Here is a 26,924-nt window from a genome sequence, read left to right as displayed (position 1 = left end):
AAAGAGGGATCCGTCTACTTTAGCAACATTTGTCGCGAATAGAGTTGCTGAAATCCAGGAACTCTCAGAGAATATAGTCTGGCGTCATGTGCCTACAGAAGAGAATCCGGCTGACTTAGTGTCACGTGGAACAGATATAGAGGGTTTGAAGCGTACTCTATGGGAAAATGGACCTGAATTCTTACTGCGAAATCCAGACGAGTGGCCTAGTTCTCATCGGGTTGAGGTATCACAGGAGTTACAGTTGTCCGAGAATAAAAAAAGCGTAGCAGTATGTTCCGTCACAAAAAACCAACCGAATGTCTTTATTGAACTTGTTGGACGATGTTCGTCATTTAATAAATTAATGCGGATCATGGCATACGTAAATCGATTTATTCAAGGGAAGAAGAGTCAACGCGATGTTGTTATTTCGGCCAACGAACTGAAGCTGTCGTTTCTTAGGATGGTCCAAGTCTTGCAAAGAGTTGAATTTGAGTCAGAATATGTCAAGATAGAGAAATCTGAAAGTTTGAGTCCACATCTACAACGTCTAAATCCTTTCATACACTCCAGCGAAATAGATGGTGTGAAGTTTCAACTAATTCGGGTTGGGGGAAGATTATTAAACGCGCCAATTCCGTATGATGCCAAATTTCCGTTGTTACTGCCATCGAAGTCAGAATTTGTTTCGTTGTATCTTCGCAACTTACATCGGACTCATTACCATGCTGGTGTCAAGGTTTTGGTATCGCTCTTGAGACAGCAGATATGGCTCATCAATGCTCGAGGAGCATGCAATAAAATTGTCCTTAGCTGCGTACACTGTTTTAGGTACAAAACAGTGCTAATGGACCAGATAATGGGTAATTTACCCGCCACGAATTTCGTAGGAGCGAGCAACGTGCTGCAGGAGCTGAACGCAGCGTTTCACCACAGCGAGGATCAGCTGAGAGGGTACGCGGCTCAGAGAGGCGTCGAGTGGTATTTCATACCGCCGAGGTCACCACACTTCGGAGGACTGTGGGAGGCAGCCGTCAAGTTCGCCAAACATCGATTGCTGAGAGGGGTCGGCAACGCCAAGCTAACGGCCGACGAGTTGAGCACCCACCTGGTCGAGGTAGAGGCGCTGCTCAATTCTCGACCAATCGCATCGCCTGGCAACGATCCCAACGATGGAGAGGCGCTGACACCAGGACACCTGCTGATCGGTCAGGCTCTTCTTTCGCTGCCGCAAGAGTCCGACACAGGCGTAACCTCCAGCAAGGGCGGATGCGAGTACTTGAGGCGGTGGCGAATGCTGTCCGCTGTCAAGCAGCAGTTTTGGGACGGTTGGTCCAAGGACTACCTCGTCAGCCTGCAGCAGCGCAATAGGTGGAGCACCGGATGCAGCGATTTGGAGGTCGGACGCTTGGTGCTCGTACACGAGGACAACTCGCCCCCACAACGGTGGCTCACAGGGCGCGTGGTGGCAACAACAGTCGGCGCGGACGGTAAAGTGCGTGTAGCACACATCCAGACGTCAGGAGGCGTCATCAAGCGCGCCATCCAGAAGTTGGCATTGCTGCCGATAAACATCGCTCCTAACGAGGAGGTTAAAGCGCCGGAGGCCTTCAACGGGGCCGAAATGTTGGAGCACTAGATTAGCGATTGATATTATTGTTAAAATGAATTTACATGAAGAAAAAAATAGAACTAAAACGTAACCAATGTGAAACAAAAAGCTTATCGCTTGCACTCAGCCGAGCTGAATAGCCGAAACGTATAGCTTTCATAGCGAGGCAATTCGGACGCTGCTTGTGTAAAGGTAGTAGCCGATTAACCTTTGGAACTGCTGGCTGCGCCAGCGCAATAAAACTTTTTCGTGCGACTGCAGTTCTTCTCATCTTCTTTTCTTTGCCTTCGAGTGGAAATTCCCCAGCTAGGCCGCTAGTTGCTAGTCGCCTTTTTTTTATTCGAATTTTTTGTCCGGAAAACCCTCACGGATTTACAACAATGCTAATACATTTGCATACTCGATTGTAAATTTGTAAACAAAAAGTTCACAACTCCGCTTATAGTGCATGTATCCACGGCAGAATTTGTACTGTGGTGGCCAGTCGCAAACCGAAAATAAAATATATAAGAAATAAAGAAATTAATTTGTAAACATTGCGAAAATGCAAATCACATTTGAATTCGCATATGCTCACAAGCAAAACGTAGAGTACAGCGGAGAGCGTCGATAGAAGCTTATCTGGCCTGCTCTCGCATACAGCCTACCTGCATAGCGCTAACCCTTTCCCGTGTGCACCGAATGCGTGTGAAGACGGAAAAGGAGAAGAGCGACTGGAAGCACTCCGTTAGGTGAAGTTTGGCAACGCTGCAATTGCGTACAGCTAACTTCTCGAGTCAGAGTTCTCGCTCATTTCATTTTTGGCACTGATAACGTTCGCATGCAAACCGCTGCTGATCGTAGTAATAGTAGTGGAAAATTTTCAACCGCGTGGCCGAAAATTGTAAAGTGTTTTCTGGCAAGGAAAAGGAGTTCACCAGTGCAGAAGGAGTTTCGGAGAAACGAACCAAGCGCAAGGGGTAAATATTTCCGTGAAAAGTGCAAATGAAAAGGCAGTGTTTAAGTGCATATTTTTGTGTAGGAAAGAGACGGAAGATATGTCGGCCGGCAACTTCAGCGCCAGAGCGGCAGCATTACGCCAGTTCTCGGGTGTTGGTCACCGGCTGGTGGACCGTTTTGGAGGCTGCTGGCCAAGATCAGTGCGACAACCGCCGTATTCTTTTGGACGTGCCGCGTGTAGATTGCCACGTTTTGAGGTTGGAATCGACCTGCGCGTGAGCACGCCCAACATAAATCGGACTTAACCACAATTTTGAGAGACACTTCGGCCGCGACAACCGTGTGCCACATGGAGGTTCGGATTTAACCTTAATCCGACCTGCCGTTCCCAATCAGCCAATCCATCCCAGGCGTGGTGTCGGAGTACCCATGCGGGTTAAGCTACCCTAAGGAACGCGAGGAGGAGGAGAAGGAGCTACGAGCTCCTGCAGAAGTAACGACGATCGGTTGACCGCTGGTTTTGCTGCCGTAATTAAGAGGAAGAGACGAATGTGAGGCGACGCTAGCCTACTCTTTGCGCGCACGTGCCACGTGCGGCACCATATCCCAGAGCGGGATGAAATAGGGAGAACAGACCTTTCGTCTGGCATGCGAAGACGCCAAACCCTTCGTATGCGGTGAATCGACGTTGACGTGTGCTGAAGATCATTTTCGTTGTTTAGGGATTTAAAGCCAATGTGCTGAATTTGTAGATTTAATTCTTTGATAATTGCGTAGACAATATACTGTTTGTATTCAAGTAATGTAAATTTAGGGTCGTTTGAGCAACACAAAAATAATATTTGTCAGAGGTTAACAACATTTCTTGATTAAATCTAGCACAGCGTCTTCGATGGGCCCACCGAACCTGCTTCAACCGGATTTGTGAGTAAGTGAGATCTCTCCTTATAAAAACATATTGATTTCTGACTTTACAAATATATTCTATTTTTGTGGATGCATTTTTATAACGATACGCCATATAATTAGTCGAATGACATTTAAATATTTTTACGATTCGATTAAAGTAAGTTTTAGTAGCATTATGGTTAGGAGTTAAATACATCGTAAGCAACAATAAGAATTTAGGAGCGAATAAGAATTTGTAGACGATAAGATGATGCGATTTGAAAACCTTTTGTTATTGTTTTGGGCATTTGGCCAATATGATCGAATTTATGCGATTCTTTGTTTTGATTGATTGATCCTTTTTCCAATATGTTGGAGTAATTTAAATTAGTTTTCGTGGATCGATCTTGATGCTGCCGCAATGTGAATTAGAATTATAATATAAGAATAAACTTTGATTAAGGGATAACCGCAAACATAATCTCTCGAGTTATCATGGCAGGGAGGGTACAGAAAGGGATGGCGAATAACAGCTAGCCACCCCTACTCCTGGTGTTCTCTTGATTAGCTTACTGGTCCGTCCGCGTATACCAGAATCCGAATATATCCTTTGTTGTTTTGAACTGTAGATTACAGTTAGTGCACTTAAAACTTTTCTTTTGCGTAGTGCAGTGTGTATATAGGGAAGATGAGGAAAACCCACGACAATCCGACGAGCTTAGCAAAGAGCAATGCTAGAAGTGCACGAAACCGAATCTCCTTATACACTAGGTTACCCTTAACCCGGTGAACACAGGCCAGGGAGCCCTGACGGGCAACCGACGATCCTAGTCTGGCTGACATAGAAAGACAAGGGAGAACCGACTAGCTGGCTGGCTACTAAATAGAAAGAAAATGGCGCCCAACATGGGGCTAAATAGCTGTAGGAGTACTACATAAGAAGAAAATGCCACACCAGCGTGTGGGGCCGATAGCCGCATAGAAGAAAATACCACATCAACGTGTGGGGCTAGATATATGTTTGAGTTCTACATAAAGAAAATGCCACAACCAATTTGAGGCAGGCAACAGTGATACCTCTAGACAGCGAAACCGACTAGAGATTGCCAGATTTCTAAGTGCAGGAAACTAGAATGAAACTCAGCTCCACGATTTTGCTCTAGTAGTTACCAATAATTGTATTAGTGTCTGCTGAAGTTTAGTTTCAGGTCTTTATTATTTATTATGTAATGATCACTAAGAATTCGAGGCAGGAATCGCGATCTTGATTCGAGTAATCTACGGATTAGGTCGACCACTCAGTTTGAAGTATTCATGTAATCTCGGAAGGATTGAAAGTAACAATAAGTAGAACTTTTTTGCGGATTTGGATGAATTTGAAATAGGTCTTTAGGAATTGCGATTGTATTTCGAGTAATTTACGGAATAGTCGACCAGAACCAACAGTTCACTTGATATCTCATTTCCATGAATGTTCTTTAAACTTGCTTTTAGACTACGGGAGTTTGTTCAATGGAATTGCAAAGTATTGGAGGTACTTCGATCTTTGACCGGTTCAGATAAAGTAACTCGAGAAGCAAGCATTCAAACTATATATTTTTTTTTTATTAATTTTGCTTTGAAATTCAACTTTTTGTAAGCTATCAAGAAACATAAGGAGTTTAATTCACATAGCGAGCATGCAGTCATTATAAGATCAATCACGAAACTATTGAATTTATTTTTATATAACCAAAATATTTAGCGATATGTCAGTACGTCACAGCAACGTCGATTTATCTGCCGCAGCAGGCGACGAAAGTACATCTTGTACAATTTGTACGCAACCATTGAGCGCAAGCGATTTAACAGCAACTACTCCTTGCGGTCATACCTTCCACCATCAGTGTATCAGGGATCATATGATTGATTCCAATGGATGTCCAATGTGCAATCGAGAATGCACAGCACGACAATTGTCCTTGTCGAACAACAATCTTTTAGCGGAATTGTCAGCTGCTGATCGAGGATTAGGAGGTACTAATACTGTCAACAACGATTTACCGGCTTGCAGCGTGTCGATTGAGCATACGAACAGAGGTAGAGCAGGCGGAAGAAGAGGCAGGAATACAGGTCAACGCCGAGGCGGCGGACAACGAACAGGAATGACGCTGAGGTCAGGTCGCAATAATCCAGCGAACCACCTCGAGCAAAGTCTTGACACAGATTCTGTAAGAGATATTTCTAGGGCAGACAATTTAGAGGACATAGAGAGATTAGTACAGACAGCCATGCAGGCACAGCAACAAGTCATTAGGCAAGAACTTTCAGAGTTTATACGAGCGCAAGTAGCGAACCTACAGATTGGTGGTTCTGCTCAAACTCCGAATAGGGGAATGAACGATAGACGAGATCAACCAAGGGAAGCTCATTCAGCAGAAACGGTTTACCATGATATTCATCTAAACACTCAGCGCGTCGATAGATCGGGTTCTACAGTTCAGCCAGAAAAGGTGCCGAGCATCATTCAGAGTTGGCACATCAAGTTTGATGGATTAAAGGACGGGTTACAGACAGAAGAGTTCCTTTATCGCATACAGGCATTAGCACAGCAAAATTTAAATGGGAATCGTCAGCTTCTATGTGACCATCTCCATTTATTTTTCGTTGGCAAAGCTAGCGAATGGTACTGGAAATTCCACCGTTCGTTTCCTCAGTTTAACTGGATACTATTTTGCAGAGAATTTCGGAATAAGTTCAAGGAGAGTGACTCGGACATGGACATTTGGGAGTTCATAAACAGTAGGCGTCAAGCTGAAAAGGAACCTTTTGAAGACTACCAATTCCAAGTAGAGAAACTTGTGTCTCGCTTGAGCACTCCGATCTCAGAAGAATCGTTAGTGAGGCTTCTTATTCGACAAGCGAAACCTTCACTACGATATAAACTTATGCATTTGCGTATAGACACGTTAGCTCATCTCAGGGAGGAAGTCCGTACGCACGAACAATTTTGTAGGCAAATGAAAGCTCAATCAGTCAGAGGTGGTTTTGAGCAACGATCTTTTGTGTCTCAAATAGAACAAGAGTTTGATGACAGTGAATCAGCTGAAGTTGCAGCTATGCGGCGAAAGCAACTTAAGTGTTGGAATTGCGACAAACTTGGACATCGTTTTGATGATTGTCTTGAAGTTCGCACCATCTTTTGCTACGGGTGCGGAGCAAAGAATACGTTCAAACCCAGGTGTCAAAAGTGCAACCCTTCGGAAAACTATCGGATGGATGCGCCGGTCAAATCTTGCCACACGTCGCATCCGAGACAGTAAATTCTGATAGTGGTACACAGACAGAACCATTAATAATAATAAACCCAGACGAGTCAAATAACAAACCGGACGAACCTAAACAAATTAATGTCAATCATTACCAGCCATATCATGTCAGAGTTGCGAATTACGCAGCCGCAAGACAGCGAATCTTCGGAGAAGTCAGTTCTACCGCAATCTTTATGAAGTCTGATAATCGTCTTTATCTGAATCTGAATTCATTATCTGACGATGTAGCTATAAAGACAGCCGACGTGTTACAGGTAGCGAGACAGCAAGCTAAAAAGAAGATTTCGGAATCACATGCAGTAAATGCTAGGGTATACAATTTGCGTAGTCGAGTCGTGCATTTGAAAGTAGGAGACACCGTATTCGCTCGCAGTTTTGCTCAAAGCAATGCTGGCAAGAAGTTCAGTAGCAAGTTAGCACCCGTTTCCGTCAAAGCATCAATAACGAAGAAAATCAGCCCGACGTATTACGAACTAGCTAACGAATCGAACAAGTCCTTGGGCGTATATCACCTGAAAGATATCAGAACATGACACAGATAAGGAATTTGCAACTGACCCTTGTTTTTGTCAGTTAACCCTTCTGCGAGTTAAACCTCTTGCAAAGTTAACTGTGGTGTGGTGGCCAGTCGCAAACCGAAAATAAAATATATAAGAAATAAAGAAATTAATTTGTAAACATTGCGAAAATGCAAATCACATATGAATTCGCATATGCTCACAAGCAAAACGTAGAGTATAGCGGAGAGCGTCGATAGAAGCTTATCTGGCCTGCTCTCGCATACAGCCTATCTGCATAGCGCTAACCCTTTTTCGTGTGCACCGAATGCGTGTGAAGACGGAAAAGGAGAAGAGCGACTGGAAGCACTCCGTTAGGTGAAGTTTGGCAACGCTGCAATTGCGTACAGCTAACTTCTTGAGTCAGAGTTCTCGCTCATTTCATTTTTGGCACTGATAACGTTCGCATGCAAACCGCTGCTGATCGTAGTAATAATAGTGGAAAATTTTCAACCGCGTGGCCGAAAATTGTAAAGTGTTTTCTGGCAAGGAAAAGGAGTTCACCAGTGCAGAAGGAGTTTCGGAGAAACGAACCAAGCGCAAGGGGTAAATATTTCCGTGAAAAGTGCAAATGAAAAGGCAGTGTTTAAGTGCATATTTTTGTGTAGGAAAGAGACGGAAGATACGTCGGCCGGCAACTTCAGCGCCAGAGCGGCATCATTACGCCAGTTCTCGGGTGTTGGTCACCGGCTGGTGGACCGTTTTGGAGGCTGCTGGCCAAGATCAGTGCGACAACCGCCGTATTCTTTTGGACGTGCCGCGTGTAGATTGCCACGTTTTGAGATTGGAATCGACCTGCGCGTGAGCACGCCCAACATAAATCGGACTTAACCACAATTTTGAGAGACACTTCGGCCGCGACAACCGTGTGCCACATGGAGGTTCGGATTTAACCTTAATCCGACCTGCCGTTCCCAATCAGCCAATCCATCCCAGGCGTGGTGTCGGAGTACCCATGCGGGTTAAGCTACCCTAAGGAACGCGAGGAGGAGGAGAAGGAGCTACGAGCTCCTGCAGAAGTAACGACGATCGGTTGACCGCTGGTTTTGCTGCCGTAATTAGGAGGAAGAGACGAATGTGAGGCGACGCTAGCCTGCTCTTTGCGCGCACGTGCCACGTGCGGCACCATATCCCAGAGCGGGATGAAATAGGGAGAACAGACCTTTCGTCTGGCATGCGAAGACGCCAAACCCTTCGTATGCGGTGAATCGAACAGGAGACCTGGAGGAGAATGCCGCAAGGAGGCATCGCCATGTGCAGAACAGCAGCCAATCAACGTTGACGTGTGCTGCAGATCATTTTCTTTGTTTAGGGATTTAAAGCCAATGTGCTGAATTTGTAGATTTAATTCTTTGATAATTGCGTAGACAATATACTGTTTGTATTCAAGTAATGTAAATTTAGGGTCGTTTGAGCAACACAAAAATAATATTTGTCAGAAGTTAACAACATTTCTTGATTAAATCTAGCACAGCGTCTTCGATGGGCCCACCGAACCTGCTTCAACCGGATTTGTGAGTAAGTGAGATCTCTCCTTATAAAAACATATTGATTTCTGACTTTACAAATATATTCTATTTTTGTGGATGCATTTTTATAACGATACGCCATATAATTAGTCGAATGACATTTAAATATTTTTACGATTCGATTAAAGTAAGTTTTAGTAGCATTATGGTTAGGAGTTAAATACATCGTAAGCAACAATAAGAATTTAGGAGCGAATAAGAATTTGTAGACGATAAGATGATGCGATTTGAAAACCTTTTGTTATTGTTTTGGGCATTTGGCCAATATGATCGAATTTATGCGATTCTTTGTTTTGATTGATTGATCCTTTTTCCAATATGTTGGAGTAATTTAAATTAGTTTTCGTGGATCGATCTTGATGCTGCCGCAATGTGAATTAGAATTATAATATAAGAATAAACTTTGATTAAGGGATAACCGCAAACATAATCTCTCGAGTTATCATGGCAGGGAGGGTACAGAAAGGGATGGCGAATAACAGCTAGCCACCCCTACTCCTGGTGTTCTCTTGATTAGCTTACTGGTCCGTCCGCGTATACCAGAATCCGAATATATCCTTTGTTGTTTTGAACTGTAGATTACAGTTAGTGCACTTAAAACTTTTCTTTTGCGTAGTGCAGTGTGTATATAGGGAAGATGAGGAAAACCCACGACAATCCGACGAGCTTAGCAAAGAGCAATGCTAGAAGTACACGAAACCGAATCTCCTTATACACTAGGTTACCCTTAACCCGGTGAACACAGGCCAGGGAGCCCTGACGGGCAACCGACGATCCTAGTCTGGCTGACATAGAAAGACAAGGGAGAACAGACTAGCTGGCTGGCTACTACAGTACTTATATTAGTTTTTAGAAGGCTAATACATTTGCATACTCAATTGTAAATTTGTAAACAAAAAGTTCACTGCTCAGCTAATAATGTCTGTATCCACTTCAGAATTTGTATTTATATTAGTTTTTACACGGCTAATACATTTGCATACTCAATTGTAAATTTGAAAGCAAAAAGTTCACAACTCAGCTAATAATGCCTGAATCCACTTTAGAATTTGTATTTATATTAGTTTTTACACGGCTAATACATTTGCATACTCAATAGTAAATTTGTAAACAAAAAGTTCACAGCTCAGATAATAATGCATATATCCACTTTAGAATTTATATTTATATTAGTTTTTACACGTCTAATACATTTGCATACTCAATAGTAAATTTGTAAACAAAAAGTTTACAACTCCGCTTATAGTGCATGTATCCACGGCAGAATTTGTACTTATATTAGTTTTTAGAAGGCTAATACATTTGCATACTCTATTGTAAATTTGTAAACAAAAAGTTCACAACTCAGCTAATAATGCATGTATCCACAGCAGAATTTGTACTTATATTAGTTTTTACACGGCTAATACATTTTGTAACGTCCTGTCGCCCACGGGTAGTCAGCGGGACGTCCAGGGTCTGTGCAGATAGATTTATTTGGTTCAGGCGTGGTTGCTGTAAAGATTTTCCCCGATCCGTTTGCCCCCCAGGGAGAACTCGAGAGGGAAATACAGTAAAGAGTAAGAGTACGGTTTATTGACGTAATATTACAGTCAGGTAAATTGATCAGGATTTCGGCTGCGCTGGTGACCAACGGATGGCTCGGGGCGACGGAAAAGATCAGGTCCGTGAATCCCGGGTGACAGTGGGCGTAGGCTTCTCGCGTCTGGGTGGGTCTTCTCGCGTCTGGATGTCGCCGGCTGCAGCTGGTGCCTGGGGAAGAGGGAGAAGAGAAGATGGTGGCTCCGATCGGGGCGGCGGATGGTTGTTGTTGGGCGCGCAGGTCCGTATGCCGTCCGTCGCTTGGGTTCGCCAGTCTGCTCGGAGGATGGAAGTGGGACTCGAAAGTCAGCCTGGAGAAGTTGTGGTTTGGACTCGAAAGTCGGCAAAGAGAAGTTGGGTTGGACTCGAAAGTCTGAACGGAGAAGGTGTTTTGGACTCGAAAGTCTGCACGGAGAAGTTGTTGTCTTGGACTCGAAAGTCTGCTAGGAGAATTGTGGTTTGGACTCGAAAGTCTGCAAGGAGAAGTTGTTGTTTTGGACTCGAAAGTCTGCCAGGAGAAGTTGCTGTTTTGGACTCGAAAGTCTGCTCGGAGAAGTGTGGTTTGGACTCGAAAGTCTGCAAGGAGAAGTGGGGTTTGGACTCGAAAGTCTGCAAGGAGAAGTTGTTGTTTTGGGACTCGAAAGTCTGCCAGGAGAAGTTGTTGTCTTGGACTCGAAAGTCTGCTCGGAGAAGTGTGGTTTGGACTCGAAAGTCTGCAAGGAGAAGTGGGGTTTGGACTCGAAAGTCTGCAAGGAGAAGTTGTTGTTTTGGACTCGGAAGTCTGCCAGGAGAATTGGACTCGAAAGTCAGCAGAGATGGACCCGAAAGTCGGCAACGATTTGGGACTCGAAAGTCAGCAGAGACGGACCCTAAAGTCGGCAGAGAGTGGACCCTAAAGTCGGCAGAGATGGACCCTAAAGTCGGCAGAGAGTGGACCCTAAAGTCGGCAGAGATGGACCCTAAAGTCGGCAGAGAGTGGACCCTAAAGTCGGCAGAGATGGACCCTAAAGTCGGCAGAGATGGACCCGAAAGTCGGCAACGGTTTGGACTCGAAAGTCAGCAAGGAGGAGGGAGGGGGTTAGCGGGGAGGACTACGACTAACTACTATGTATTGGTCGGAACCTGGATTTACCTGGTTCCCGAAAAGTGACTTGGCTGCTTGGGTGATTACGATCGCAATCAGCGGCTGAGTGACTTCTCCAGTGCCGTGGTGCGCTTTATATAGGGCTCGGCGAGGCCCTAGTGTGGCCAGCTCCCTGGCCGGGTTTTGCCTCCGCTAGTGTGCCCTGTCGTCGTGCAGCCAGTGTGACCGTTCGCATCCCGTGCGCGCGCGCGCGCGCGCTTTTGATTCAAAGTCGAGTGCGTCTTTCCTTTTCTCTCTTTCCGAGTTTGTTTTATTTACGTCTTTCGTATTTCAGTTCTTTTGTGTTTACTTCATACTATTTTGGTTTCTTTTATTCCATCCTTGTGGCTACTTCAGTTTTTTTTTTTGTTTTACATTTCTTTGATTTTCTTATTGACTATTTATTTCTTTGAGTTTCTTATTGACTATTTATTATTATTCTGTGCGCGCAGCGTCACACCCCACCACCCCCCCCCCCCCCCCCGTTTGGGAAGTGGCGGCGAATTGTGACGTGATTACCTCTATTTGAGATAACCCGCCAGACGTTGCTTCCGTCCTGTTCCAACCATTTTTTTTGCTTCGCAATTCGCTTCGTTGCCAGCTTCTGTCTGATCTTCGCCATTGCCGCATCCGATATACGGCTTCCGGCCGGCACAATCCATCCGTACTCATTCCTCTCCTCCGTGTGGTTCTCCGGTACGTCCCGGTCCGGTGACCTGGTCTGCCGTCTGGCTTCCGGCGCCGCCTCATGTCCGTCGCTCCCTTGCCTTGGCTGACTCGGCCCTGCTGGTTTCTGCTCGTTGTGTTGTGGGCCCTCTGGTTGCCCTTCTGCTGCTGCGGGCTTTTGTAGGACTCGGACTTGATTGGCGGGTGCCCTCGCCCATCCGGTCAATTGTTGTTGTTGCCGCTGCTGCGCACCGCTGCATCCAGGTCTCTCCGTGTGTCTTTGCTCCTTCGGGATGTGGGCGACCCTGCTCTTCCCCGGGCGGACGGGTGCCGTCGGCGGCCCAGCGAGCGGTTCGCCCCCACTCTCCGGCGCCTGCGCGTTCTTGCTGCCCATCCTGGTTGGTGCCGTCCGCTTTCTTACCGTCTCCGGTGCCACGCTCGGGTCGATTAGCTGCGTTCGCGGCGCCCCGCGTGCCGCCTTGTCGAGATTCTTCCTGAATTTCTCCGCGCTTGCTTGAAAGCGATGCATCGTCTCTGCTGGAAGGATACGGAAAGAACCCATGTTAGTTTTTGGCCAGCTGATTAGCTCGTTTTCTAGTGTTAGGCTACGTCTTATGTGGTTATAGTGTTGTATAACGTTACGTTCGGGTCGTTGGGTTAGGTTGTGGTCTTTGCCTGTTATCGGTTCCTGACTCTGCTTATCCGCCCTATCGCTCTCTTGCCTTCTCTCCGCCACCTGTGCCGATCTCTGCTCTGCCTCAGCCCCTTTCTGAGGCTTAATATCCCCTATATATGCCCGTTTTGTTTTCCGGGTTTTTGGGTCCCTTAGCGCCAATATCACTGGGGATATGAACCCTACTATTTTCCAGGGTCCGTCATACCGTGGTGCCAGTTTTGCATTGAACTTGTTTACCGCGTTCGAGAGATGATGCGTCCTACACCAAACCCATTCCCCGATCCTGGGCTTCCATTCCCGCTTCCGCAAGTTATAGTGCCGCTTCTGCTGCTCCGCCGCCTTCCCCATGCTTTCCGTTGCTTCCTTTCGTGCGTCCTCCATGCGCCTCCATCTTGCCGATATGCTCTCTTCCTTTATTCCTGAGCCATTCGCTACCTTATCGAAGGTCATATCCGGTAACCTTAGCTCCTTTCCGAAAACTAAATGTGCCGGGCTGTATTTCGTCGATTCCGACGTGCTACTATTGAATGCTAGCATCAGTTCCGGGATGTGTTCGTCCCACTTCGTTTGTTCCGATCCCGTCATCTGTGCTATCATTGCTTTAATCGTCCTGTTTGTTCGCTCCGTCGGATTTTCCTGTGGCGTGTAAGGTGCGGTAAACTGCTGCCGTATTCCCCACTTCTCCATCGCGTTTTTAGTTTTGCGTCCCGTGAACTGCACTCCGTTGTCGGATATTAGGATCTTTGGCGCGCCGACTCGTGCTATTACTCGCTCGCGGAAGATTTTCAAGAATGCGTCTGCTGTCGCCTGCCGAATCGCTGCTAGCTCCACCCATTTGGAGAATTTGTCCACTATCACCACTAGTATTGTGTTTCCATGGGTTGTCCGTGGTAGCGGCCCGACGAAGTCCACGCACATCGTTTCCCATGGCGCCTCTGCTATTCTTGTTAACATTTTCCCCGCGCTTTTTTGTTGCGATACTTTGTATCGTTGGCAGCTATCACACTTACTGACGAATTCCTCCACATCTTTTGCCATACCTGGCCAGAAGTATCGGTTACGTATTCGCCGCTTTGTCTTGTACACTCCCAGATGCCCTGCCGCTGGCGTGCAGTGGTTTTCCGTCAGTATGTGGTGTACTTGGTCTTCGGGTATGCACAATTTCCATGGCTGCTGATCCCTCCGATTTTGATTGAGTTTGTAGAGCTGATCGCCTTCTACGTAAAAGTCCGTGTCGCCTTGCCCTTTTTATACCTCGTCTTGCTTCCGCTCCACCCAGCTTGCCACCTGGCTTACTGTCTTCAGTTCTATCGGCGGTGCTCTTGATAATGTATCCGCCACCACGTTCAGCTTCCCCTTCCTGTACTGTATGTCGAACTGGTACGGTTGCAAACCTAGCGCCCATCTTGCCATCCTTCCTGAGGGACTCTTTATCGAGTTTAGCCACTTGAGTGCCATATGGTCCGTTACTACTGTGAACGGGTAGCCCTCCAGATACATCTTGTACTTCTCTATGCCCCAGTGGATCGCCAAACACTCCTTCTCCGTTGCGCTATATTTCCGTTCTACCTTGCTTAGCTTCCTACTTGCGAAGGAGATTACATGTTCGCCGTCCTCTGTGTCCTGCGTAAGTACTGCCCCCACTCCGAAGTCGCTGGCATCGGTCTGCAGTTTAAACCGCTTCGTGAAGTCCGGGCATGCCAGTACCGGAGCCCGCATCAGGCTTTCCTTCAGCTGCTCGAACGAGTTCTGATGGTTTTGGTTCCATTCGAACTTTTGGCCCTTCCTTGTAAGCTCCTGCAGTGCTCCTGCTTGCTCCGTGAAGTTTGGGATAAATCTTCGGTACCACGACGCCATTCCCAAAAAACTGTGTACTTCCTTTGTGTTCTTGGGTGTCGGTAAGTCCCGAATCGCTGCTACCTTCTCCGGGTCTGTCCGGATCCCGTGCTCGCTTACCACATGGCCCAAGTACTTTAGTTCTTTTTGGAAAAAATGGCACTTGTCCGGATTTATTCTCAAGTTCGCTTGTTGCAGCCTTCGGAATACTTCCTGGAGCTTTTCAAGATGCTCCCTCTTAGTCCGGCCTATCACAATAATATCATCTAGGTACGCGAACGCGAACGGTTCCATCTCTGGCCCAATTATTGTGTCTAATGCCCTCTGGAACGTTGCCGGGGCGGTGGTTAGCCCAAATGGCATTACCGTCCACTGGAACAGCCCTCGTCCTGGTACCGTGAATGCAGTGTATTGCCTGCTTCCCTGTTCCATCGGGATTTGCCAATATCCTGACTTCAGGTCTATGGTGCTTATAAATTTTGCTTCCCTTAATTGGTCCAGGATGAAGTTCATTCGCGGTACCGGGTAAGCATCCTTCTCCGTTTTCTCATTCAGCTGTCTGTAATCGATGCACATCCTCCATTCGTTATTCTTTTTCCTTACCAGCACGACTGGTGCGCTATACGGACTCCTCGATCGTTCTATTAACCCCAGGGTCAGCAGTTCGTCTACCTGTTCGTCGATGACCGCCTGTTGCTTGGGATTTCGCGGGTAGTATCTCTGCTTGATCGGTCTGTCGTCGTTCAGGTATATTTTGTGTTCGGTCACGTTGCTTACACCCTTCATGTCCTCGAATACTTGCCTGTTTTTGTTCAGGAACTGCTGCACTTCCTCTTCCGACGGTTCTCCTGCCTTCTCTGCCATCGTATCCTTTTCCTCCCTTGTCGGTGTTCCGTCCATGGCCGATATCAGATCCAACTCTAGGTTGCCGCACCTCAGCATGCTGTTCGCTCCTGCCAGAAAGTCCATACCCAATAGTATTCCTCCAGACACGTTCTTCAGTATCATGAACGTTACCGTGAACGCTCTTCCTCCGAAGCTAACCTTCGCTGTGAAGTTCCCTATGGCTCTTTGTCGGGCTCCGTTGGCGAGTGTGATCTCCTCCCGTGTACCCCACCATCTTCCGTGGTCCCTTAGATCCTGGTACATGTTTTTGCTGATCGCACTTCTTGATGCCCCCGTATCGACCACTCCGCGTGCCGTTCCCTTCACGATTCCGATCCGTGCTATGATCTGAAACCCGTCACAGCTTAGGTCGTCCTCTATAGCTGGATTTCTTGTCGCCTGAGCCGCCAGCTTCATCTGCTCAGGCCTCTGTCGTTTCCCGATCCCGATCTGCAGCATTCTGTTGTCCGGATGCCGTTTCTCCCGCAGACCCAACAGAACAATCTCGGCGGATTCGTGCATGTTCTCGCTGCGTGCCCGGTTCCTCCGCAGCGCATGCATATGTCCGGGCTGAGCTGGTATGGCTGTTGGAGTTGTTGTGTGAGGTTTTCTGCCGCCTCGATCTCCTCCACTTCCTCCGCCAGCCTGAGGAACTCTGTCAGGGTGTTGAACCCCGTTCTCCGCGTATACAGCTTTATTTTGCTTCTGCAGTTCTTGTACACCCGGTCGAGTTTCTCCTCCTCCGTTAGTTTTGTGAACCGCATCAGTTTCCTTAGACTCATCGCGTACTCTCTTACCGGCTCTGTTTCCCGCTGTTTCAGCTGCACTATCTGGATCTCCAGTTGTTCTCCGTATCTTGATGGTAGGAAATGTTCCAGCAGTTCTGATGTCAGTTGCTGCCATGTTGTTATTCTGGCCGGTGCGGTGTTCCACCAGTCGTACGCAATCCCCTCCAGTATAAATGGCATGGTCTGTATTAGCTGGTTCTGTATCCCGTACCCATCTGCCCATTGTTCCATCTTGCTCAGGAACTCCAGCGGGTTCGTTGTTCCTTGGTACCGGATGCCCCAACCTCTTACTCGGTCCACAATATCTGTCTCCATTCTCCGGTCTCCTTTCCTTTCTTTGACCTCCTCCATTTTAGCCGTAACCGTTCCTCGGTGGTCGGTCTTCTGCTCTCCTTCTTTAACAGCTCTGACCCTTGCCGCTGCACTCGTTGTTGGCTGTTCCTCGGCGCTCCGCTCTTCTCCGTTTGTCACCACGATCGCCGGTGTTGAGCTTCTAGCCGGACTTTTCTCTTTCTTGTGCTTTTCCGCAAGTTCTGAGAGTTTCAGTACCGTTGCCTCCGTGTGATCCGTTCTCTTAGCGAAAGCCGCCAGTAACCGCCTTAGATCCTCGTTCCTTCCTGCGGTGTCTAGACCAAATTCTTCCGCGTACTCCGTTAGCTCACTCTTTGATGCAAGGTATACCCAGCTCGACATTACTCCCACGGTATCGGATCTTTTACTTACAACCACTTCAACCTGTTCGGGCGCCAATCTGGAACGTCCTGTCGCCCACGGGTAGTCAGCGGGACGTCCAGGGTCTGTGCAGATAGATTTATTTGGTTCAGGCGTGGTTGCTGTAAAGATTTTCCCCGATCCGTTTGCCCCCCGGGGAGAACTCGAGAGGGAAATACAGTAAAGAGTAAGAGTACGGTTTATTGACGTAATATTACAGTCAGGTAAATTGATCAGGATTTCGGCTGCGCTGGTGACCAACGGATGGCTCGGGGCGACGGAAAAGATCAGGTCCGTGAATCCCGGGTGACAGTGGGCGTAGGCTTCTCGCGTCTGGGTGGGTCTTCTCGCGTCTGGATGTCGCCGGCTGCAGCTGGTGCCTGGGGAAGAGGGAGAAGAGAAGATGGTGGCTCCGATCGGGGCGGCGGATGGTTGTTGTTGGGCGCGCAGGTCCGTATGCCGTCCGTCGCTTGGGTTCGCCAGTCTGCTCGGAGGATGGAAGTGGGACTCGAAAGTCGGCCTGGAGAAGTTGTGGTTTGGACTCGAAAGTCGGCAAAGAGAAGTTGGGTTGGACTCGAAAGTCTGCACGGAGAAGGTGTTTTGGACTCGAAAGTCTGCACGGAGAAGTTGTTGTCTTGGACTCGAAAGTCTGCTAGGAGAATTGTGGTTTGGACTCGAAAGTCTGCAAGGAGAAGTTGTTGTTTTGGACTCGAAAGTCTGCCAGGAGAAGTTGCTGTTTTGGACTCGAAAGTCTGCTCGGAGAAGTGTGGTTTGGACTCGAAAGTCTGCAAGGAGAAGTGGGGTTTGGACTCGAAAGTCTGCAAGGAGAAGTTGTTGTTTTGGGACTCGAAAGTCTGCCAGGAGAAGTTGTTGTCTTGGACTCGAAAGTCTGCTCGGAGAAGTGTGGTTTGGACTCGAAAGTCTGCAAGGAGAAGTGGGGTTTGGACTCGAAAGTCTGCAAGGAGAAGTTGTTGTTTTGGACTCGGAAGTCTGCCAGGAGAATTGGACTCGAAAGTCAGCAGAGATGGAGCCGAAAGTCGGCAACGATTTGGACTCGAAAGTCAGCAGAGATGGACCCGAAAGTCGGCAACGATTTGGGACTCGAAAGTCAGCAGAGACGGACCCTAAAGTCGGCAGAGAGTGGACCCTAAAGTCGGCAGAGATGGACCCTAAAGTCGGCAGAGAGTGGACCCTAAAGTCGGCAGAGATGGACCCTAAAGTCGGCAGAGATGGACCCTAAAGTCGGCAGAGAGTGGACCCTAAAGTCGGCAGAGAGTGGACCCTAAAGTCGGCAGAGAGTGGACCCTAAAGTCGGCAGAGATGGACCCTAAAGTCGGCAGAGATGGACCCGAAAGTCGGCAACGGTTTGGACTCGAAAGTCAGCAAGGAGGAGGGAGGGGGTTAGCGGGGAGGACTACGACTAACTACTATGTATTGGTCGGAACCTGGATTTACCTGGTTCCCGAAATGTGACTTGGCTGCTTGGGTGATTACGATTGCAATCAGCGGCTGAGTGACTTCTCCAGTGCCGTGGTGCGCTTTATATAGGGCTCGGCGAGGCCCTAGTGTGGCCAGCTCCCTGGCCGGGTTTTGCCTCCGCTAGTGTGCCCTGTCGTCGTGCAGCCAGTGTGACCCTTCGCATCCCGTGCGCGCGCGCGCGCTTTTGATTCAAAGTCGAGTGCGTCTTTCCTTTTCTCTCTTTCCGAGTTTGTTTTATTTACGTCTTTCGTATTTCAGTTCTTTTGTGTTTACTTCATACTATTTTGGTTTCTTTTATTCCATCCTTGTGGCTACTTCAGTTTCTTTTTTTGTTTTACATTTCTTTGATTTTCTTATTGACTATTTATTTCTTTGAGTTTCTTATTGACTATTTATTATTATTCTGTGCGCGCAGCGTCACAATTTGCATACTCAATTGTAAATTTGTAAACAAAAAGTTCACATCTCAGCTAATAATGCATGTATCCACGGCAGAATTTGTACTTAGATTAGTTTTTAGAAGGCTAATACATTTGCATACTCAATTGTAAATTTGTAAACAAAAAGTTCACAACTCAGCTAATAATGCCTGATTTCACTTCAGAATTTATATTTATATTAGTTTTTACACGTCTAATACATTTGCATACTCAGCTAATAATGTCTGTATCCACTTCAGAATTTGTATTTATAATAGTTTTGACACGGCTAATACATTTGAATACTCAATTGTAAATTTGAAAACAAAAAGTTCACAACTCAGCTAATAATGCCTGAATCCACTTCAGAATTTGTATTTATATTAGTTTTTTCACGGCTAATACATTTGCATACTCAATTGTAAATTTGTAAACAAAAAGTTCACATCTCAGCTAATAATGCATGTATCCACTTCAGAATTTATATTTATATTAGTTTTTACACGTCTAATACATTTGCATACTCAATTGTAAATTTGTAAACAAAAAGTTCACATCTCAGCTAATAATGCATGTATCCACGGCAGAATTTGTACTTAGATTAGTTTTTAGAAGGCTAATACATTTGTATTCTCTATTGTAAATTTGTAAACAAAAAGTTCATTACTCAGCTAATAATGCATGTATTTTGTAACGGAACTGCCTTTTGCCAGGGCAATGCCGGGCTAGCTCAGAGTGGCCCATCGGGTTCGACCCGATGCCCGCAGTCCGCACAATCGAATACCGACAAAATATCGGACGTCTCGACTAACACTATCGCTGACAAAACTCACATCACTACGTAAAAAATGTAAACAAAGACTCGGACGACAATTTGGACGAATTGGTGGCTTAGATGTGTACGCCACGACGCACCCTCCCATCCAGTGATGCCTCCTGGTCATCTCGGGGCATCACCCATTCTTCGGCGGACCGGAGTCTATTCCAGGCGGTCTGGCGACCGACTCATCTCCCCCAGGTAATACCACTTATTTACGATTCATTTCGCTTTAATACTTTATAATATTTCGATTTCAGGTATGCTTACATAAACATGGCAGAGTACGTGTTTGTAACACAGGTAACACCTCACTTGCTCCCGGCGAGAGCGTGGCCTCAGCCAGGGATGCGCTCGCGCCAAGGCTGCCAAGCAATTGTTTCCAGATATCGCGGAGGAGAAGCGGCGCTCCGCTAACACGCAACAGGCCACAACCTGGCCAAAAGAATTTGCTACTTCCAACCTGATATCCCTACTGGAGCTCCAAGAGAAATAAAAGGGGAGAGGGTTCTACTTCGATTTTTGGTCCAGCTTCTTCACCCCGAATCGGCCCTATCGCAGCCTTGTGTTGCACAAATCCCGGACCCAGGGACTACGACAACGCAGAGGACAAATTACGGCGATACGTGAGTTTACAAAAAAAAAAAAAATACATCAAACACTAACAACTATTAACAAAGTTTTATGCACAATATCTTATATTTCCGGCTGCGGAGAATCAATGGCTATTGATATGGGGCATGCAAAACCCAGACGAAGAGACTACGGCCAGGATTGGCGGCGAAAATATATGCCTCCGACCACTTAGGTTAGGGCCGGCCGATTTTGATCGGAACGGACTCACCGCTGTCCTCCAGTTTATGTTGGGTTTGCCGGTTGCTCCCGGTTTCGCCTGATGGTGGCTTGTGCCGGCGGCCGCTGCTGTGCAGGTGCGCTGGGACCTGGTACCGCGCGGTGGTCTCGGGAAGTGAGGTCTCGCCCAGACAAAATCCACCTAACGCTCGGAGACGCGAATGCACCAACACCAAGGAACACAGAAAAAAAGAACCGTGGCCCGTGTTATTCGTCACGGCCACGCTGTAAGAAAAAAACCATATATTTTCTTTGACAATCACTATGGCTATTTTCCTTCGCGCCACTTCACTCACGTTTTTCTTTTTTAAATATTAAATTTTACTTTTTCTAGATGCTAACGCGCCGGCTGACGTCCCGCTAATCTCCCCCTCTTCCAGTCTCCTGCCCCCCTATATAGGCTCCGTTGTCCGAGTTCCCATTTTCGGCTTACCGTAATCTTGGGGCGCTCAGTGCAACGGCCTAGTGAAAAGGGTAAAAACCCTTTCTCTTAAGTTTGGTTTTTCTCGGTTCGCTCACCAGTCCCTACCTCCCCCTGTTCCTACCGACCCTAGCTCTATCGATATATCGATAGCCCTCCAGCCCATTCCGACTTGAAATGCAACAATTTACGGCAGAATTTGTATTATGTATTTATATTAGTTTTTACATGGCTAATACATTTGCATACTTAATTGTAAATTTGTAAACAAAAAGTTCACTGCTCAGCTAATTTATTTATAATAGTTTTGACACGGCTAATACATTTGCATACTCAATTATAAATTTGAAAACAAAAAGTTCACAACTCAGCTAATAATGCCTGAATCCACTTCAGAATTTGTATTTATATTAGTTTTTACACGGCTAATACATTTGCATACTCAATTGTAAATTTGTAAACAAAAAGTTCACATCTCGGCTAATAATGCATGTAACCACGGCAGAATTTGTACTTAGATTAGTTTTTAGAAGGCTAATACATTTGCATACTCACTTGTAAATTTGTAAACAAAAAGTTCACAACTCAGCTAATAATGTCTGTATCCTCTTCAGAATGTGTATTTATAATAGTTTTTACACGTCTAATACATTTGCATACTCAGCTAATGATGTCAGTATCCACTTCAGAATTTGTATTTATAATAGTTTTTACACGGCTAATACATTTGCATACTCAATAGTAAATTTGTAAACAAAAAGTTTACAACTCCGCTTATAGTGCATGTATCCACGGCAGAATTTGTACTTATATTAGTTTTAAAAAGGCTAATACATTTGCATACTCTATTGTAAATTTGTAAACAAAAAGTTCACAACTCAGCTAATAATGCATGTATCCACGGTAGAATTTGTACTTATATTAGTTTTTACACCGCTTATACATTTGCATACTCAATTGTAAATTGTAAACAAAAAGTTCATAACTCAGCTAATAATGTATGTATCCACTTCAGAATGTGTGTTTATAATAGTTTTTACACGGCTAATACATTTGCATACTCAATTGTAAATTTGAAAAGAAAAAGTTCACAACTCAGCTAATAATGCATGTATCCACGGCAGAATTTGTACTTATATTAGTTTTTAGAAGGCTAATACATTTGCATACTCAATTGTAAATTTGTAAACAAAAAGTTCACAACTCAGATAATAATGCATATATCCACTTCAGAATTTGTATTTATATTAGTTTTTACATGGCTAATACATTTGCATACACAATTGTAAATTTGTAAACAAAAAGTTCACTGCTCAGCTAATAACGTCTGTATCCACTTCAGAATTTGTATTTATAATTGTTTTGACACGGCTAATACATTTGCATACTCAATTGTAAATTTGAAAACAAAAAGTTCACAACTCAGCTAATAATGCCTGAATCCACTTCAGAATTTGTATTTATATTAGCTTTTACACGGCTAATACATTTGCATACTCAATTGTAAATTTGTAAACAAAAAGTTCACATCTCAGCTAATAATGCATGTATCCACGGCAGAATTTGTACTTAGATTAGTTTTTAGAAGGCTAATACATTTGCATACTCAATTGTAAATTTGAAAACAAAAAGTTCACAACTCAGCTAATAATGCCTGAATCCACTTCAGAATTTGTATTTATATTAGTTTTTACACGGCTAATACATTTGCATACTCAATTGTAAATTTGTAAACAAAAAGTTCACATCTCAGCTAATAATGCATGTATCCACGGCAGAATTTGTACTTAGATTAGTTTTTAGAAGGCTAATACATTTGCATACTCAATTGTAAATTTGTAAACAAAAAGTTCACAACTCAGCTAATATTGCCTGATTCCACTTCAGAATTTATATTTATATTAGTTTTTACACGTCTAATACATTTGTATACTTAGCCAATAATGTATGTATCCACTTCAGAATTTGTATTTATAATAGTTTTGACACGGCTAATACATTTGCATACTCAATTGTAAATTTGAAAACAAAAAGTTCACAACTCAGCTAATAATGCCTGAATCCACTTCAGAATTTGTATTTATATTAGTTTTTACACGGCTAATACATTTGCATACTCAATTGTAAATTTGTAAACAAAAAGTTCACATCTCAGCTAATAATGCATGTATCCACTTCAGAATTTATATTTATATTAGTTTTTACACGTCTAATACATTTGCATACTTAATTGTAAATTTGTAAACAAAAAGTTCACAACTCAGCTAATAATGCATGTATCCATGGCATAATTTGTACTTATATTAGTTTTTACATGGCTAATACATTTGTATTCTCTATTGTAAATTTGTAAACAAAAAGTTCATTACTCAGCTAATAATGCATGTATTTTGTAACGGAACTGCCTTTTGCCAGGGCAATGCCGGGCTAGCTCAGAGTGGCCCATCGGGTTCGACCCGATGCCCGCAGTCCGCACAATCGAATACCGACAAAATATCGGACGTCTCGACTAACACTATCGCTGACAAAACTCACACGTAAAAAATGTAAAGAAAGACTTGGACGACAATTTGGACGAATTGGTGGCTTAGATGTGTACGCCACGACGCACCCTCCCATCCAGTGATGCCTCCTGGTCATCTCGGGGCATCACCCATTCTTCGGCGGACCGGAGTCTATTCCAGGCGGTCTGGCGACCGACTCATCTCCCCCAGGTAATACCACTTATTTACGATTCATTTCGCTTTAATACTTTATAATATTTCGATTTCAGGTATGCTTACATAAACATGGCAGAGTACGTGTTTGTAACACAGGTAACACCTCACTTGCTCCCGGCGAGAGCGTGGCCTCAGCCAGGGATGCGCTCGCGCCAAGGCTGCCAAGCAATTGTTTCCAGATATCGCGGAGGAGAAGCGGCGCTCCGCTAACACGCAACAGGCCACAACCTGGCCAAAATAATTTGCTACTTCCAACCTGATATCCCTACTGGAGCTCCAAGAGAAATAAAAGGGGAGAGGGTTCTACTTCGATTTTTGGTCCAGCTTCTTCACCCCGAATCGGCCCTATCGCAGCCTTGTGTTGCACAAATCCCGGACCCAGGGACTATGACAACGCAGAGGACAAATTACGGCGATACGTGAGTTTACAAAAAAAAAAATACATCAAACACTAACAACTATTAACAAAGTTTTATGCACAATATCTTATATTTCCGGCTGCGGAGAATCAATGGCTATTGATATGGGGCATGCAAAACCCAGGTGAAGAGACTACGGCCAGGATTGGCGGCGAAAATATATGACTCCGACCACTTAGGTTAGGGCCGGCCGATTTTAATCGGAACGGACTCACCGCTGTCCTCCAGTTTATGTTGGGTTTGCCGGTTGCTCCCGGTTTCGCCTGATGGTGGCTTGTGCCGGCGGCCGCTGCTGTGCAGGTGCGCTGGGACCTGGTACCGCGCGGTGGTCTCGGGAAGTGAGGTCTCGCCCAGACAAAATCCACCTAACGCTCGGAGACGCGAATGCACCAACACCAAGGAACACAGAAAAAAAGACCCGTGGCCCGTGTTATTCGTCACGGCCACGCTGTAAGAAAAAAACCATATATTTTCTTTGACAATCACTATGGCTATTTTCCTTCGCGCCACTTCACTCACGTTTTTCTTTTTTAAATATTAAATTTCACTTTTTCTAGATGCTAACGCGCCGGCTGACGTCCCGCTAATCTCCCCCTCTTCCAGTCTCCTGCCCCCCTATATAGGCTCCGTTGTCCGAGTTCCCATTTTCGGCTTACCGTAATCTTGGGGCGCTCAGTGCAACGGCCTAGTGAAAAGGGTAAAAACCCTTTCTCTTAAGTTTGGTTTTTCCCGGTTCGCTCACCAGTCCCTGCCTCCCCCTGTTCCTACCGACCCTAGCTCTATCGATATATCGATAGCCCTCCAGCCCATTCCGACTTGAAATGCAACAATTTACGGCAGAATTTGTATTATGTATTTATATTAGTTTTTACATGGCTAATACATTTGCATACTTAATTGTAAATTTGTAAACAAAAAGTTCACTGCTCAGCTAATTTATTTATAATAGTTTTGACACGGCTAATACATTTGCATACTCAATTATAAATTTGAAAACAAAAAGTTCACAACTCAGCTAATAATGCCTGAATCCACTTCAGAATTTGTATTTATATTAGTTTTTACACGGCTAATACATTTGCATACTCAATTGTAAATTTGTAAACAAAAAGTTCACATCTCGGCTAATAATGCATGTAACCACGGCAGAATTTGTACTTAGATTAGTTTTTAGAAGGCTAATACATTTGCATACTCACTTGTAAATTTGTAAACAAAAAGTTCACAACTCAGCTAATAATGTCTGTATCCTCTTCAGAATGTGTATTTATAATAGTTTTTACACGTCTAATACATTTGCATACTCAGCTAATGATGTCAGTATCCACTTCAGAATTTGTATTTATAATAGTTTTTACACGGCTAATACATTTGCATACTCAATAGTAAATTTGTAAACAAAAAGTTTACAACTCCGCTTATAGTGCATGTATCCACGGCAGAATTTGTACTTATATTAGTTTTTAGAAGGCTAATACATTTGCATACTCTATTGTAAATTTGTAAACAAAAAGTTCACAACTCAGCTAATAATGCATGTATCCACGGTAGAATTTGTACTTATATTAGTTTTTACACCGCTTATACATTTGCATACTCAATTGTAAATTGTAAACAAAAAGTTCATAACTCAGCTAATAATGTATGTATCCACTTCAGAATGTGTGTTTATAATAGTTTTTACACGGCGAATACATTTGCATACTCAATTGTAAATTTGAAAAGAAAAAGTTCACAACTCAGCTAATAATGCATGTATCCACGGCAGAATTTGTACTTATATTAGTTTTTAGAAGGCTAATACATTTGCATACTCAATTGTAAATTTGTAAACAAAAAGTTCACAACTCAGATAATAATGCATATATCCACTTCAGAATTTGTATTTATATTAGTTTTTACATGGCTAATACATTTGCATACACAATTGTAAATTTGTAAACAAAAAGTTCACTGCTCAGCTAATAACGTCTGTATCCACTTCAGAATTTGTATTTATAATTGTTTTGACACGGCTAATACATTTGCATACTCAATTGTAAATTTGAAAACAAAAAGTTCACAACTCAGCTAATAATGCCTGAATCTACTTCAGAATTTGTATTTATATTAGTTTTTACACGGCTAATACATTTGCATACTCAATTGTAAATTTGTAAACAAAAAGTTCACATCTCAGCTAATAATGCATGTATCCACGGCAGAATTTGTACTTAGATTAGTTTTTAGAAGGCTAATACATTTGCATACTCAATTGTAAATTTGAAAACAAAAAGTTCACAACTCAGCTAATAATGCCTGAATCCACTTCAGAATTTGTATTTATATTAGTTTTTACACGGCTAATACATTTGCATACTCAATTGTAAATTTGTAAACAAAAAGTTCACATCTCAGCTAATAATGCATGTATCCACGGCAGAATTTGTACTTAGATTAGTTTTTAGAAGGCTAATACATTTGCATACTCAATTGTAAATTTGTAAACAAAAAGTTCACAACTCAGCTAATAATGCCTGATTCCACTTCAGAATTTATATTTATATTAGTTTTTACACGTCTAATACATTTGTATACTTAGCCAATAATGTCTGTATCCACTTCAGAATTTGTATTTATAATAGTTTTGACACGGCTAATACATTTGCATACTCAATTGTAAATTTGAAAACAAAAAGTTCACAACTCAGCTAATAATGCCTGAATCCACTTC

The 26,924-nt window shown here is 44.4% G+C and overlaps 1 long non-coding RNA gene across 1 annotated transcript in view; it reads left to right on the top strand.

Moving 5' to 3' along the window:
- Positions 1-20,211, top strand: part of LOC121502000 (uncharacterized) — a 30,493-nt gene extending 10,282 nt beyond the window's left edge. Inside the window, exon 3 of the long non-coding RNA XR_005990775.2 lies at positions 20,060-20,211. This is a non-coding gene — a long non-coding RNA (uncharacterized lncRNA). The remainder of the gene's footprint in view (positions 1-20,059) is intronic.
- The last annotated feature ends 6,713 nt before the right edge of the window (positions 20,212-26,924 follow it).

The sequence above is a fragment of the Drosophila kikkawai genome, unplaced genomic scaffold (genome assembly GCF_030179895.1).
Source record: "Drosophila kikkawai strain 14028-0561.14 unplaced genomic scaffold, DkikHiC1v2 scaffold_253, whole genome shotgun sequence".
In the NCBI taxonomy this organism is placed as follows: Eukaryota; Metazoa; Arthropoda; class Insecta; order Diptera; family Drosophilidae; genus Drosophila; species Drosophila kikkawai.
Note: the sequence above shows the minus strand (reverse complement) of the source record. Positions and strands in the feature narration are given on the sequence as shown.